Raw genomic sequence first — 15,341 nt, forward strand, 5'->3', positions numbered from 1 at the left:
ATTTTCTAGTGAACTTTGCTTCGATACTTACTAGTTTAAGGAATTAATTGTGTACTTACCTGTTGAAACATCCTGGCAATATATGGTGTTGGTGGTTATATTACCACATACTGTAAAGATTTAGCCAGAATATATTTGGCATCATTTATGGCTGGATTCCTGTACTGAACCTCCAGGTGGTAGCTGGAGATTTCCTGCTATTACAATAGATTCCCAGGTGACAGAGATCAGTTCACCTGGAGAAAATGGCTGTTTTGGAAAGTGGACTCTATGGTGTTATACCCCATTTAAGTCCCTCCCCTCCCCAGACCCCACCTCCTCAGGCCCCACCCCCAAAATCTCCTGGTAATTCCCAACCTGGAACTGGCAGCCCTGATGGGGGAAATGGCCCACTGCCGATGACGACTTTACAAATGTGGATTAACAATACAAAACCTTTAAATTCCTTTCTCTCTTTTTGATCCAGATTGCAACCCGCATAAATTGTGTTCAGATTTTCAGTAGGTAATTTTCTGTTATTATGCCTACTTCCAGTGAAAACGCACCAAGAGGAGCTGGCAATAGGTTTTAAAATAGTAAGAAGTGAACTGAAAGAGACGTTGCTTCCCACTGTCACTTCAAATGACACGGTTGTTTTTCCAAGGCAAGCATGGAATTTTATGAGCAACCTCTCAAACCAAAACCATTCAGTTTTCTTATGCTTCATTTTAGAACCCAAATTCATTTATTCAGATAAATCAAAAGTCACAAAAAATTAGTTCAGTGTGAGAGGGGTAAATAACCAAAATAAAATTAATATTTTTTTCAGTTTTCAGTGACATATTCTGCAGTTATTTCAAATATTGTAGGCAGCCTTGAACCATGAGGAAAGGTGGATTATAAATGTTTTAATAAATATTTCTGCTGAACTTATTTCATTGGGAGCTACAGATTAAAGACTGGGGTTTCTGAGCCTTGTAGCAGTTCCACAGAAGAAAGGATTTTATTAGGCTGCTCTTTTCACATTACTATCGTATTGCATCCTAGCTGACCTCTCAGTACGATGATTCCTTGAATCAGCTTTAGCTTCCCCCCCCTTCAAGTGCCTGTTCTCTGTTTGTGACTTACAGAAGGTTATACTGCATTTTCTCTGGCTAGGTGAATTACAGTATGCAGCGTTGCCTCCTCTACTCGGCGCAAAAAAACCGTGCAACCCTATGAGGAACTCCCCCCAAAAAGGGGAGTTCCTGAGCCAAAACAGCTCAGGAGGCCGACTAATGTTGGCTCCACCCCCCAGCTGGTGCCAGAACACCCCAGGAACACCTCCCGGGGTGCCAGAACCTCTCCTGGCTCGCCATGGCCTATGCTGGAGGCCAGAGGCTGGTGGGAAGCTGCTGCGGCGTCCGGGCCTGCACACTGGCGCTGGGGCCACTTACGCCTTCCAGGCGCCAGTGGTGTGGGCTCCTGCACCGGCAGAGGCCTGCGTTGCCCTCCTAAGAGCTTTGGGCATGCCCGCCGGTGTGCCTCAGGAATGGGCTGTTAGTAGGTAGAACACTGAGGCAATAGAAGGGACCCTGCTATTGCTGCTTGGGGTTAGTGGATTTTAGTTTTGAAAGTTCCTTCAGATTAAAAAAATGCTAGTGAAGCAGGGAGAAAACGTCGAGCCCATTTCTTTGCTTACTGTGCTCATTTTCTACTAACAGGGAGTTTTAAAGATAGGGATGATTCCAAAATATGATCCTCAATCTAAAAGTTCCCCCCCCCAACTTGATTTCATACTCTGAGTAGAGATGCCAAAAAGTCAAGGGAGAAGGAGCTTGATCAGACTAAAAAAAATAAGTGCCAAAATTTGTTAAAATGAAAAATGAGATTTCTAGGAACCCCTTTTCAAGGAAAGCTCATTAAAAAACAAGTAATACTGACTCGATGGTCATTGATGCATGGTCGCTTTAACCTCCTTTATTCTCTGTTTCAGCCAGGATCAAAGTAACCCGGGTTGTAAGAAACTGTATGCATTGGCTGGAATGATCAGGTAAAAATGTGAAACGTGCAAATTTAGCATATCGCACTGAGAGTGACCATCTTCCCTTAGAAATATTTATCGATCTTAACCAAGGGAAAAACTATAACGATAAACGAAGTGACGAACTGGGAGGAGAAAAACTGAAACGGATCACATGGTCCATGGCAAATGAGACAGCAATGTTTTCCTTACTATACTCTGAGACACTAACTGCGCTGAGAGAGAAAATAATGATTGCAATTACTCCTGAAGAAACTATTTCAACTTATTTACAAATAATTAACCAATGTAAATCTAAAGCTGCACCCATAAATTGTTCAAGACCTAGAACACATTCCTGGTTTGACACCGATTGTTTAACCAAGAAAATACAGTTGAGGACCATATTTCATGATTACTGTATGTCAGGGGACCTTGTTCACTATGCCAAATACCAAATGCAAAAAAAAAGCTTTTCGAGAGCTGATTCGGAAAAAGAAAGAGATATTCTTCCAAAACGAATGGAACCAACTATATTTAGCTTTTACCACAAATAACAGCAAACTATTTTGGAGGATGCTTTCCAGTAACATCAATAAAAATCAAAACCCACCAGCGTCAACTATTTCCCCCCAAACCTGGATGGATTACTTTGCTTCCATCTATGCGGATAATGATTGCTCTACACAAACCAGTATAATCCCAGCTGCCCTTACTGACTCTCTTTACCCTTCATGGGAACCAGTGAGATCAGAGGATTTAAAAGATATAATTTTGAAATTAAAATCTGGGAAGTCTCCAGGTTTGGACGCGCTGCCTCCAGAACTCTTTAAAAAAAATGCAGACTGGTGGGCAGATCCACTAGCAAAGCTATTTACTACCATCAACAATTCTGGCTCTATTCCTGAAGATTGGCTAAGTGCAATAATAATACCAATCTATAAAAAAGGAGGATTAGACTGTCCTGAAAACTATCGCCCAATCAGCCTCTTGAACATTATATCTAAAATCTATGCTAAATATCTAGAACAACGACTAGTTAAATGGACACAGGATAATAAAATCATTGGCCCTGAACAAATTGGATTTATAAAAGGATGTTCCACAGTGGACCACTGTCTCCTTTTATCTTGTCTAGCAAAAAAATATATGAAATCGGGCACAAAAAAGTTATATGTTGCCTTTATAGATTTAAAAGGAGCTTTTGATTCAATTGATCGGAACCTTCTCTGGAACAAATTAGAGTCCCTGAACATAGACCCCCGCCTTTTATATCTCATTAAACAACTCCACACAGGTACCTTTTGCCAGGTCAAATTCTCAGATGAAGGCCACTTAACACCCAAAATCCCTACCTCAAAAGGAGTGAAACAAGGTTGCGTTTTAGCCCCACATCTTTTTAATCTATTTTTAGCTGATCTTCCAAAGATTTTTAACTCAATTGATGGTCATTCCCCTAAGATTGGAAACCTGAAAATTCCACTGTTACTTTACGCCGATGACGCCGCTATTTTATCTTTTACAAGGGTCGGCTTATTAAGACACCTACAACTGTTCACTGATTATTGCAAACACAACAAATTGCAAATTAATTATGCCAAAACCAAAATTCTAGTTTTCACCAAAAGCTGGCATCTTTCAAAATGGTCCATCGACAATGTACCAATAGAGCAGGTCAAGACTTTTAAATATTTGGGTCTCACTTTTAACTATAATTTAACTTGGACAAATCACAGAAATAATGTCATCAACTTAGCTAAATATTCAGCATCACAGATTAAACGATTTTTTTACTTAAAAGGGAACCAATATGTACCTGCAGCTATTCATGTTTTTACAGTTAAGATTTTGGCGCAACTACTGTATGGAATACCTGTCTGGATAGAAGCACTGAATAAAAATTTGGAAGCTGTACAGACTTCCTTCCTCCGCCAAATACTAGGACTTCCTAGTTGTGTCCCATTCCAATCTATCCTTAGTGAAACTGGAATGATGACTTTAGAGACCAAAGCTTGGCTCTCAACTTTTAAATACTGGATTAAGATTCATTTTTCTCCAAATGAAAATCGTCTTACTCCCTTTTTATTAAAAGAAGCTGCAGATACAGAGTGGTTCACTCTTATCCCACACAAACTGAAAACCTTGGGATTAGATATAGACAACTTATTGATGCTGGACAGCCAAACCATCTTCCGAGTTATTAAGCAAAGACTACTTGACCATGAAAGACAAACAATCCTGCCTGCAACTCCTTTATCTTGTTCCTCATCCAAATTGGGTCTTTCTGCCAATTTTGGACTCCTCCAGGATTACTTCTACTTTCTAAGTGATCCTTCCCTCCGCAGGGCCTTTATGCTAGCTAGACTAAACGCTTTTCCATCGGCAGTTCTATTCGGGAGATTTAATGGTACCCCTTTGGAAAAGAGAATTTGTAGCTGTGGCTTAAACCAGATAGACTCCATTTATCATATTTTATTGGAATGTGAAATGCTAGCGGACCTACGTACTAAATTTTTAATGCCATCAATTTTGGATAGGAACTCTCCCCCCCACTCTCTGATCAGACTTTTACTGAACGGGTATGATCCAGAAACTACAGAAATAGTAGCCATGTTTTTGAAGCAAGCTTTAATGATAAAAATCAAACAAAAAATATAATAGCTGCTATTCCGGTTACTTGTAGAAACTAGTTTTCTATATATACCTTATATCCACTGTACTCCGGCATACCTCATTTTATTCATATCTATTGCTACAGATTGCGATATTGATGTTTTATCATTTGCCAAATTCTGGAATACCTTGTACAATTTGTTATGCCAATAAAGGTTTTTGAATTGAATTGAATTGAATTGATGAAACTGTGTGCTAATTGAGCCATGAATACAGAAAAGCAGTCTCCCAAGCTCAAATCAAGTCCCACCCATTTAAATGATGCTCTGTAATTGGCTTACCTCAGAAGAGAAGCTTTCCTTCCCCCCAAACCCAACTGCCACATAAAAAAGCATTTTAAAAACAAAAAACAAAAAATGGAGAAATCTGAAAGGGGGCGGGGGGAGAAATCCAAGCCTTGTTTTTAAAAGCCTTTCTTTTGCTCAGAAAGAGCTCCGAGGTAGCAGGAAGAACTTGAATCCCCGCCTCTTTACACACTGCTTCGTGATTGGCCGTGAGAAGTCAATATTCTGTGCTTCCCCTGTTTGGCTATCTGAATGCTGCCTTGAAGAGGGGTTTGGAAAAGGGTGGGGCGAAGCTCAACCCGAGAAAGTTGTATACTTGCTCAGTGATCCCAGAATGAGCCAGGATCCATGGTTTAATTCAGGCAAGAAGAGGAATGGGAAAAGAAGGGTTTGTTTTGCATTGAAGCAGCATTGAGCTTCTAAGGAATGAGGTAACGTGCATACCCAAAAATTTGATCCTGGCTGAAACAGGGAATAAAGGAGGGTTAAGCGACCATGCATAAAACACCGATAAGAAAGCTGGATTTTAGTTATCACGGATCATATAGAAATCTTGCATAACGTTGACATAAACATTGATCAATCACTAGAGGGCACTCCATATCTTTAGAAATTGGATTTAACAAATCTGTCACTTTATTTCTTTCTGTCTTGCCTCACGTTATTTTTTAAAAATCCATCTTTTAAATAAAAGCTTTAATAATCTGCCCTTTTATAAATATTGATCCAAATAGATTCTGTTCTATTTGGCAATGTGGCCTTTTCTGTCTGACTGTCTGTCTGTCTCCAGCCACAATCTGAAGGTTGGCAACTCTGATTTGAACCTGTGTCTTCCAGATACTAACCCAACACTCTTAACCACTCCTCCCACAATAGCTCTTGTGAATGAGCACATGCACACAAAAAACCCCAATAATATAACTAAACATTTTTAAATGTTATAGAAATATAACAATATAAGCAATGGTGATGTAATGCTGATATATTGTAACCTTGCTAATTATTCATCAGACAGTCTTCACACTGAATTGTGGCCTGATTTGGGCTGTGGGTTCGGGTTCTTTGCCTGGGACCAGTGGCGGACCTTCATTTTTGGGGCCCTGAAGCTTGAACTGTTATGGGGGCCCCTTCGCAACCAGCAACAACAAGGCAACATCCAACAAGGTCCAAAGGGCCTAAAAGTGTGCAGTGGTCTTCAACAAGGGCTGAGGCTTTTATGGCCCTGGCCCCAGCCTGATGGAATGCTCTTCCAAGTAACGTCAGGGCCCTGCGGGACCTTCACAAGTTCTGCAGGACCTGTAAAACAGAATTATTCCACAAGGCCTACAATGGAGGGCAACCACAGGTTGTCATCGTTGCTGGCCTCCCTCCCCTCTCCTCCCCCTCGGGGCTTCTGATACTAGGATTGGGCTGCTTAGCTGGGCCTCCAACAGCCCTGTAATTATATGAGTACCATCTTGTTAACTGTATTAATTGTACTTAATGGTTTTATTATTTTTATTGATTACTTATGAATTTTAGATATTTATTGTTTTATTATTGTTGTTACCTGCTATCAGGTAAGGGAGAGGAATGGAGATCTTCAGTAGCTGCCACCACTCTGGTGTGGACCTAACTCAGGAGGGCCCAGAGTACCCTCCTTGCTCCTGGCTGCTTCTTCTCCCAACAGGGTATACTTTCTAGGTGACCAAATGAGGCATGAGGACCCAGACAGAGTAACAAACAGTTTATTAAAGAGATCTAATAACAATAATAACTCAAGCCACAATAGGATGACAAAACCAGTAAAAGCAGACAAACAAATAACAACCCTAATGCGTCTATCTTTACTATCCCTAGCCGTCTCCTGGCACTAGGCCTCAGGCAAACTCACCCCTTCCTGGATGAGGCAACCTTCCATCTGCAGCAGCCTCTCCTCAGCCTGCTCCCTAGGAGTGAACCCCCTCCCTTTTCAGGCAAGGCCTTTTATTCCTGATGCCCAGACACCACTCCCTGATCCCCGATTGGCCCTAGCCTTCCCTTCAAATCCTCTTCCACCAATCACAAGGCCCAGAGGCTGGGGGAGGGGGGAGATGTAGACCTAGTAACTACTTGTAAGGCTTTCCAGCCACCCTGGGCAATTCCCACAAAATCACTCGCTCAGACGACCATCAGAAGCAGGTAACTTTATTGAGAAGCATCAGGTATAACTAGGCCCTTACACGGTCCGAGCTGCAAGTGCTTACCATTACAAAAGTGCAAGACGATAAACAGTTCTACATTGCAGGTGTCAGTTTCATGTTTTGGGAACGAAACGATAACAGTACCAGGCTAGGCTAGAGTACAGACATCAAAGGAGCTTATTAGCAGAAGCCTGTGAAAGCCAAGGTCAGAAGGGAGGGGGGAAACGGGGAGAGGAGAGCGAGCGGGACATTCCAGCCGAGGCCTACACAAAGAACATTTCAGCAAAGGCCTGAACCAAAATTCCAGCAAGGGTCTGAACTACCGCTTTTACGGGCAGAACAGAAAGAGAGACAGGGCAGTACCTCACATTCTGCCCCCCTTAAGGCCCCCCTACCCCTGCCTCGTCAGGACGTGGCTTGTGGGGATAAGTGGCATGGAACTCCTGTACCAACCGGGGGGCCGCCACATGAGGAGCTGCCACCCATTCATCATGGGCGGGACCCAGATGTTTCCAGCGGACCAAATAAAACAGTTTTCCTTTTTTCAGTTTAGAATCCAACACTTTAGAGACCTCAAGATGCACTCCCCCCCCCCCACAACCGTAGGAACCTCTGGTTTGGGTTGAGGATGGAACTGGGGGGCTGCGGTGTATGGTTTGAGCAGGCTACTATGAAACACCGGATGTACCCCTCAAAGTGACTTAGGGAGAGCCGACTCAACCGTGACGTCATTGATGACCCGAGTGATAGGGTAAGGACCCACATACTTGTCACTTTTTTTACAAGGACGTAGCGATTGTAGGCTTTTGGTGGAGAGATAGACCTGACCGCCCACCTTGAGTTCCCACCCAGGGGATCCATGTTTATCTGCTTGATCCTTGTATTTGTGTTTTGCCCGCTCCAGATTTTTCTGAAGCCAGGGCCACGTCGTTTGTACCACCTGTACCCAGTCCTGCACCCCTTGCACTCCCTCCATCTCAGGGGTAATGGTAGCAGAACCAAATGGCCCAAATTCCTTCCCATACATGACCTGAAAAGGACGGAAACCTGTGGAGGAATGAGGGGCGTTATTATAGGCATATTCAGCAAAAGGCAACAATTCCACCCAATTGTCCTGGTGGTAATTCACATAACACCGTAAATAACACTCCACTACAGAATTTACACATTCAGTTTGGCCATCAGTTTGAGGGTGATAAGCAGAAGACAAGCCCTGCTCTTTTACCCCCATCACTTTCAGGAAGGCTCTCTAAAATTTAGCCACGAACTGGGGCCCCCTGTCGGAAAGGACCTTCCGTGGGACAAAATGAAGTTTCACCACGTGATTTATAAACAACCGTGCCAATTTTTGAGCCGAAGGCAACCCAGCTCAAGGAACGAAATGAACCTGTTTTGAAAATAAGTCAGTTATCACCCACAAAACGGTTTTACCCCGGCTTGGGGGCAAATCGGTGATGAAGTCCAAGGCATGGTCGGGGTTTCCAGCGGCTTAAGAAGGCCTGGTGGCTTTCCCATACGTTTCTTTGCAGTGGCGCAGGTAGGACAGCTGCGCACAAATAAGTCCACATTGGCTCTCATGCCTGGCCACCAAAACTGACATCGTAGCAAATGCAAGGATTTAACAAACCCAAAATGTCCTGCAAGTTTGGCTCCATGTACCATTCCCAACACCTCTTTTCTAAGAGTCTCTGGTACATACAGTTTATTTCCATGAAGCCAAAAAGCCCCCTGTCGGGTAAGGGTCGGGGGAAGAATCTGATTCTCTTCCTCCGACTGCGAGGCTTCCTTTAGCCTCAGCTGAAAAGTCTCCGATACTCCTTGAAGAGGAGCAGAGTCATTAGCTCAAGCTTGGGAACGGTGGTTACTGACAGTCCCGGTACTTCCACCCTCTGCTCAGAGGTGAACAATGATTCAAGCAGTCGGTCAAAGTCATTCCGATATTGGGGAAGTCGGGACAAGGCATCCGCCAAAGAATTGTCCTTGCCAGGCACATGTTTAAGGACAAACCGGAATTTAGCAAAGAACTGCGCTGTGAGGGCCATGTGTCTCTGACTCCCCTTCCCCATTCCTGCTTCCTCTATCTCTGTTCCTTTGAACTCATAAAAGCAGTTCACACCTCCCTTGCCTTCCTGGGCCCCGGCGCCTCATCCGTCTTTCCCAGGTGCCGCTCTTGCCCTCCCCTGCTGCGCTTCCTGCATGCACTCCCTCGGGCCGAATATGGCCTTGGGGATCTGATAGTCCTAACAGTCTCTCTGGGACCTGTTTGATGTTTTGTATTGCACCAATCTATCTTGTAACTTCCCATGACAAAAGAGACTTGTAGTAGATATATACTGTAACCCCGATAAGCCAGCTCACTTGCAACTTCAAACCCGTGTCTGTCTGGTACTATCTGAAGTCTTCAATAAATCCTTTGTTTCTGCATCCAAGTCTGAGCAAGTGATTTTGCGAAGTTAGCACAGCTAGGTTGAGACTCTCACATTAAGTTGCAAGTCTTTGCCTTTTCGTTCTGCATCTGTACCTTAAGAGACAGTAATGCCAGGCGAGGAGGATACCTCTACCCCCCCGGGTTCACCGGACAAACCCGAGGTTCCGGAGAAAACGGACCCCAAGGAAGAGGGTGCCAGGCGGAAGGTACCCGGTGCCCCCCACCCGGGACCGGGCTTGGGTACGAAACCCAAGAACACCTTCAACTCCTGGCTGGACTCTCCTAAGGGCTGGTCGCTTTCCCGGACCGAGGCGAAGCACCGCCGCTTGGGGTTGTCCGGTACGGGACTCGAGGACGACCCCGCGCGTAGGGAAGTCCTGATGGACGAGGAACGGAGGCAGTGGCAGGAGGAACGCCAAGCCATGCTGGAGCGGATGGATGCCATGCAAGCCGTGATGGGTGAGATGGCTGCCGCCATGGACGCACTGAAGGTACAGCCTCCCCCCGGTAACCCTCCGGATGGAACGCCGGCGGCTCCCCCCGTTCCTCCCAGCGCTCCGGCCCGCCGTGACCTGAAGATCACGTATGATGGGTCGGGGGATCAGCTAACCTTCTTTATGGTCCAAGTGGATATTTTTATGCGGGAACAGGCCCGGACCTTTACCTCGGAAGAGTCCCAGGTCCAGTATGTGGCCTCCCTCCTACAAGGCGAAGCGGCCGCGTGGATGGTGTTACAGTACGAGCTCCGCTCCCCTGTGCTGCGGAACCTGGACGAGTTTATGATTGCGCTCCGCAACAGGTTCGAGGACCCGAACCTGGGGGAGCGGGCCAAGGCCACTCTGATGCAACTGCGCCAAGGGACTAAGTCGGTGGCGCAGTATGCGAGTGAATTCCAGTCTCTGTCGAGCAGAATTCTGGATTGGAGCGAGGCTACCCGGGTGCAGTGCTTCAGGGAAGGACTAAACCCGGACCTGCAACATTGGGCCTTCATGCAAGGTAACCCCCCGGACATCGAGGGCTGGGTGCGCCACGCCGCCGACATCGAAAATCGGAAGCAGCTTCTGACCTTGTCCAAACAGCGCACCGGCCGCGACTTCAAGCCGAGAGGAGACAGACCAGGCGGTACCAAAGACTCCCGCACCCCGGGCGGCGGCCCCTCAACGGCCGAACGCCACAAACGCTTCGAAACCGGGGTGTGCTTGGTGTGCGGAGGTAAAGGCCATTTCGCCTCGCAATGCCCGTCCCGTTCCGGATGCCCGGCTCCTCCTCGCCCAACCCCGACCGAACCGGAGAAGACCCCGGCGGAGGGCCAACCTCGACGCCGAAGCAGCGCTCCCAGACGCCGGAGCGCACCCACCGCGCTGCACGCGAGCGCCCAAGAGGGAGCCTCCACCTCCACTGGTCCATCGGGACCCCGGATTACAAATGCAGCTTTTGACTCCGCCGAGTCACAGATTACAACTACCACGTCTCCTTCTTCCAGCAAGGAGGAAGAGTGGGAGATGCCGGCAAAAAACGCCGTCGGTCTGCTGTAAGAGGGGCTCCCCAGCAGACCGTGCCTATCGTTGTGCAAGGAGCTCCACCGATGGTAAGCGCCCAAGAGGATAATGTGTACATCCGGGTCCACCTGTCTTTACCCAAAGGGGGGCCAGTATTTGAATTTCCCGCGCTAGTTGACTCAGGGTGTGCCCGTACCTTGATTAGTGAGGAGACTGCCAAGAAATTACGGGTCCGACGCAAACGGCTCCCGGGTCCTCTCCGTTTTTCTCAAATGGACGGTAGTGACTTTAAAAAGGGGCCCGTCACTCACCGTACCACTGCGGTGGTCATGGCGGTGGGAGAACATTGGGAACGACTGTACTTTACCATCGCCCCCATAGTTGCCCCCGTAGTTTTGGGGATGAATTGGTTACAGGGACACAACCCCACTATTGACTGGGTCAAGCGGACCCTCACCTTCCCCGAGGACCCCTGCGCCATGCAGGACAAGGACCAAGTGCTTTGCGCCCCGGCCGCCGCGTTGGTGGGGTCCCCCGAACCCATCCCCGCTACACCCCATCTACCCTCGGAGTACTCCCAGTTCGCGGACGTTTTTGATGTGAGGGAATGTGATGAGCTGCCCCCACACCGAGAAACCGATTGCGTGATCGAGATCGTGGGAGAGGGCAAGTTGTCCAAGGGGAAGGTTTACCCCATGAGTCCTAATGAAAAGACGGTGTTGCGAGACTATTTGGACACTAACCTAGCAAGGGGCTTCATACGTCCCTCTAAGGCTCCGTACTCCGCCCCCGCCTTTTTTGTCAAAAAGAAAACAGGGGACTTGAGACTGTGTATTGACTTTCGTAGACTGAATGCTGTCACTCAGTCTAACGCTTACCCCCTCCCTCTCATTCCAGACCTTCTAGCACAATTGAAGGAAGGCCGAATATTCACCAAACTGGATTTGGTGGAAGCCTATCACCGCATCCGTATTAAGGAGGGGGACGAATCCAAGACGGCCTTTTCAAGTTGTTTTGGCATGTTTGAATATTTAGTGATGCCGTTCGGACTTCTGGGGCTCCGAGTGTTTTCATGCAATTAATCAATGAAGTGTTACATGATTTGTTATTTCGGGGGGTGGTGGTATTCCTGGATGATATTCTCATTTATTCTGAAACCATGGACGAGCACGTCCGCCTTGTGCGTGAAGTCCTCCAACGTCTGCGGGACCATAAATTGTATGCTAAGGTGTCAAAATGTGAATTCCACCAACCTTCCATCACTTTCCTGGGCTATGTGATTTCCCACCAGGGGCTAGAGATGGACCCCGGTAAGGTTCAGGCAGTGCGGGATTGGGAACCCCCCACCACATGCCGACAATTACAACAGTTTTTGGGGTTTGCCAACTTCTACCGCAACTTCATACCCAATTTCGCGCAGGTGGCTCTTCCCCTCACTTCCCTCTTGTGCACCAAGGGGAAGGGAGCTAACGCCGCGCTACCCTCAGCCAAGTTGCAGTGGTCCCCCCCTGCCAGCAGGCTTTCGATGAGCTAAAATTGCTCTTTTCGTCCGAACCCGTGTTAGCCCACCCGGACTGCTCTAAGCCCTTTGTAGTCCAAGTGGACGCCTCGGACGTGGCCATGGGAGGGGCACTCCTGCAGAGGGACAGCAGTGGGGATTTGAGACCGTGCGCCTACTTCTCCAAGAAGTTTTCTCAGTCTGAAATCAACTGGGCTATCTGGGAGAAGGAGGCGGCGGCAGTAAAGCATGCCCTCACCATCTGGAGGCATTTTCTCGAAGGGGCGGAATTTCCGTTTGAAGTGTGTACCGATCACAAAAATTTGGAGGCTCTCAAGGGGGCTAGAAAACTCAACGCCAAACAGATTCGGTGGGCTCAATTCTTCGCCAAGTTCCGTTTCACCCTTAAGCACGTCCCCGGAAAAGAAAATGCCCTGGCAGATGCCCTGTCCCGACTTCCCCAATACCGCAATGACTTTGACCGTCCCGTGGACTCCCTGTTCACCCCCGAGCAACGGGGGGAGGTCCCAGGTTTAGCCGTCACCACCCGGTCCCAAGCCCGCCAACCGAGTAGTCCCATGCTCAAGGGAGTTCCGGAAGCCTTCCAACAGAGACTCCGAGACGCGTCTCTGCAGGAAGCGGAACAACAGCTTCTTCCCACCGGCATGGAACAGCGGGATTCCTACTGGGTGCAGGGTGGAAAGCTTTACGTCCCTTCGCCTCTCCACAAGGAGGTCTTGGGACTTGTCCACGGGGCCAAACTTGCGGGTCACTTTGGTTTTGTAAAAACCCTGCACCTAGTGAGACGGCAATTTTGGTGGCCGGGCATGAGAGCCGATGTGGAACTATACGTGCGCAGCTGCCCCATCTGCGCCACTGCTAAGAAAAGGATGGGAAAACCCCCGGGGCTTCTGAAGCCCTTAGAAACGCCCTCCCGGCCCTGGGAAGTGATCGCCATGGACTTTATCACCGATCTACCTCCTAGCCGGGGTAAGACGGTCCTATGGGTGATCACGGACCTTTTCTCTAAACAGGTCCACTTCGTCCCCTGTGCCGGACTCCCCTTGGCCCAGGGACTAGCCAAACTGTTCGTTACTCATGTCCTGAGGCTTCACTCGATCCCTAGAAAGGTCCTCTCCAACAGGGGGGTCCAGTTCGTTGCCAAATTTTGGCGTGCTTTCTTGAAATTGATGGGGGTGGAGGAACAGGGACTCTCCTCAGCTTACCACCCCCAAACTGATGGTCAAACCGAGCGTGTGAATGCCGTGGTCGAGTGTTACCTCCGATGCTATGTTAATTACCACCAGGACGATTGGGTGGACCTACTGCCATTTGCCGAGTATGCCTACAACAACGCCCCCCACTCCTCCACTGGGTTTAGCCCTTTCCAGGTGGTGTACGGTACGGAATTTGGCCCTTTCAGCTCCACCCCCGTCACTCCTGAACTCGAGGCAGTCCCGGAGGTCCAGGAGTGGGTGCAGGTGGTTCAATCCACTTGGCCCTGGTTACAAAAAAACCTAGAGAGGGCCAAGCGCAAGTACAAGGAACAGGCCGACAAACATCGGTCCCCGGGCTGGGAGCTCAAGGTGGGGGAGCAAGTTTATCTCTCCACCAAGAACCTGCGCTCACTTCGGCCCTGCAAAAAGCTAAACGATCGTTTTGTGGGTCCTTTCCCCATTACCCGGGTGATCAATGATGTCACTGTGGAATTGGAACTGCCAAAGACCCTTAGGGGCGTTCACCCCGTGTTTCATATCAGCCTTCTCAAACCTTTCGTACCCGCTCCCCAATTCCACTCCCCCCCTCGACCTGAGGTTCCGACAGTAGTAGGTGGGGACACACACCTGGAGGTGTCCAAGGTTTTGGATTCCAAGTGGAAGAAGGAAAAACTGTATTACTTTGTCCGATGGAAGCATCTGGGCCCTGCACATGATGAATGGGTGGCAGCCCCACACATGGCAGCCCCCCGCCTCGTTCACGAGTTCCACTGCGCCTACCCCGATAAGCCTCGCCCTCCCGACCTTGCGGGAGGGGGGCCTTAAGGGGGGCAGAATGTGAGGGCCATGTTTCTCTGACTCCCCTTCCCAATTCCTGCTTCCTCTATCTCTGTTCCTTTGAACTCGTAAAAGCAGTTCACACCTCCCTTGCCTTCCTGGGCCCCGGCGCCTCATCCGTCTTTCCCAGGTGCCGCTCTTGCCCTCCCCTGCTGCGCTTCCTGCATGCACTCCCTCGGGCCGAATATGGCCTTGGGGATCTGATAGTCCTAACAGTCTCTCTGGGACCTGTTTGATGTTTTGTATTGCACCAATCTATCTTGTAACTTCCCACGACAAAAGAGACTTGTAGTAGATATATACTGTAACCCCGATAAGCCAGCTCACTTGCAACTTCAAACCCGTGTCTGTCTGGTACTATCTGAAGTCTTCAATAAATCCTTTGTTTCTGCATCCAAGTCTGAGCAAGTGATTTTGCGAAGTTAGCACAGCTAGGTTGAGACTCTCACATGAACCTGTTTTGCCATCAGCTTTCTAGTCCCTTTTAAGGCTTCTAGATTTTTGTGATCGCTCCAGACCTCAAAGGGGACCTCCGCCCCTTCCAGAAAATGTCTCCAAATAGTGAGAGCATGTTTTACAGCCGCTGCTTCCTTCTCCCAAATGGCCCAATTTATTTCAGATTGGGAGAATTTCTTAGAAAAATAAGCACATGGTTTTAACTGGCCGCTCTCATCCCGTTGCAGAAGGGCTCCCCCAATGGCAACGTCAGAAGCGTCTACTTGGACTATGAAAGGCTTCTCACAGTCAGGGTGAATGAGAACG

The sequence above is a fragment of the Euleptes europaea genome, chromosome 8 (genome assembly GCF_029931775.1).
Source record: "Euleptes europaea isolate rEulEur1 chromosome 8, rEulEur1.hap1, whole genome shotgun sequence".
NCBI lineage: Eukaryota > Metazoa > Chordata > Lepidosauria > Squamata > Sphaerodactylidae > Euleptes > Euleptes europaea.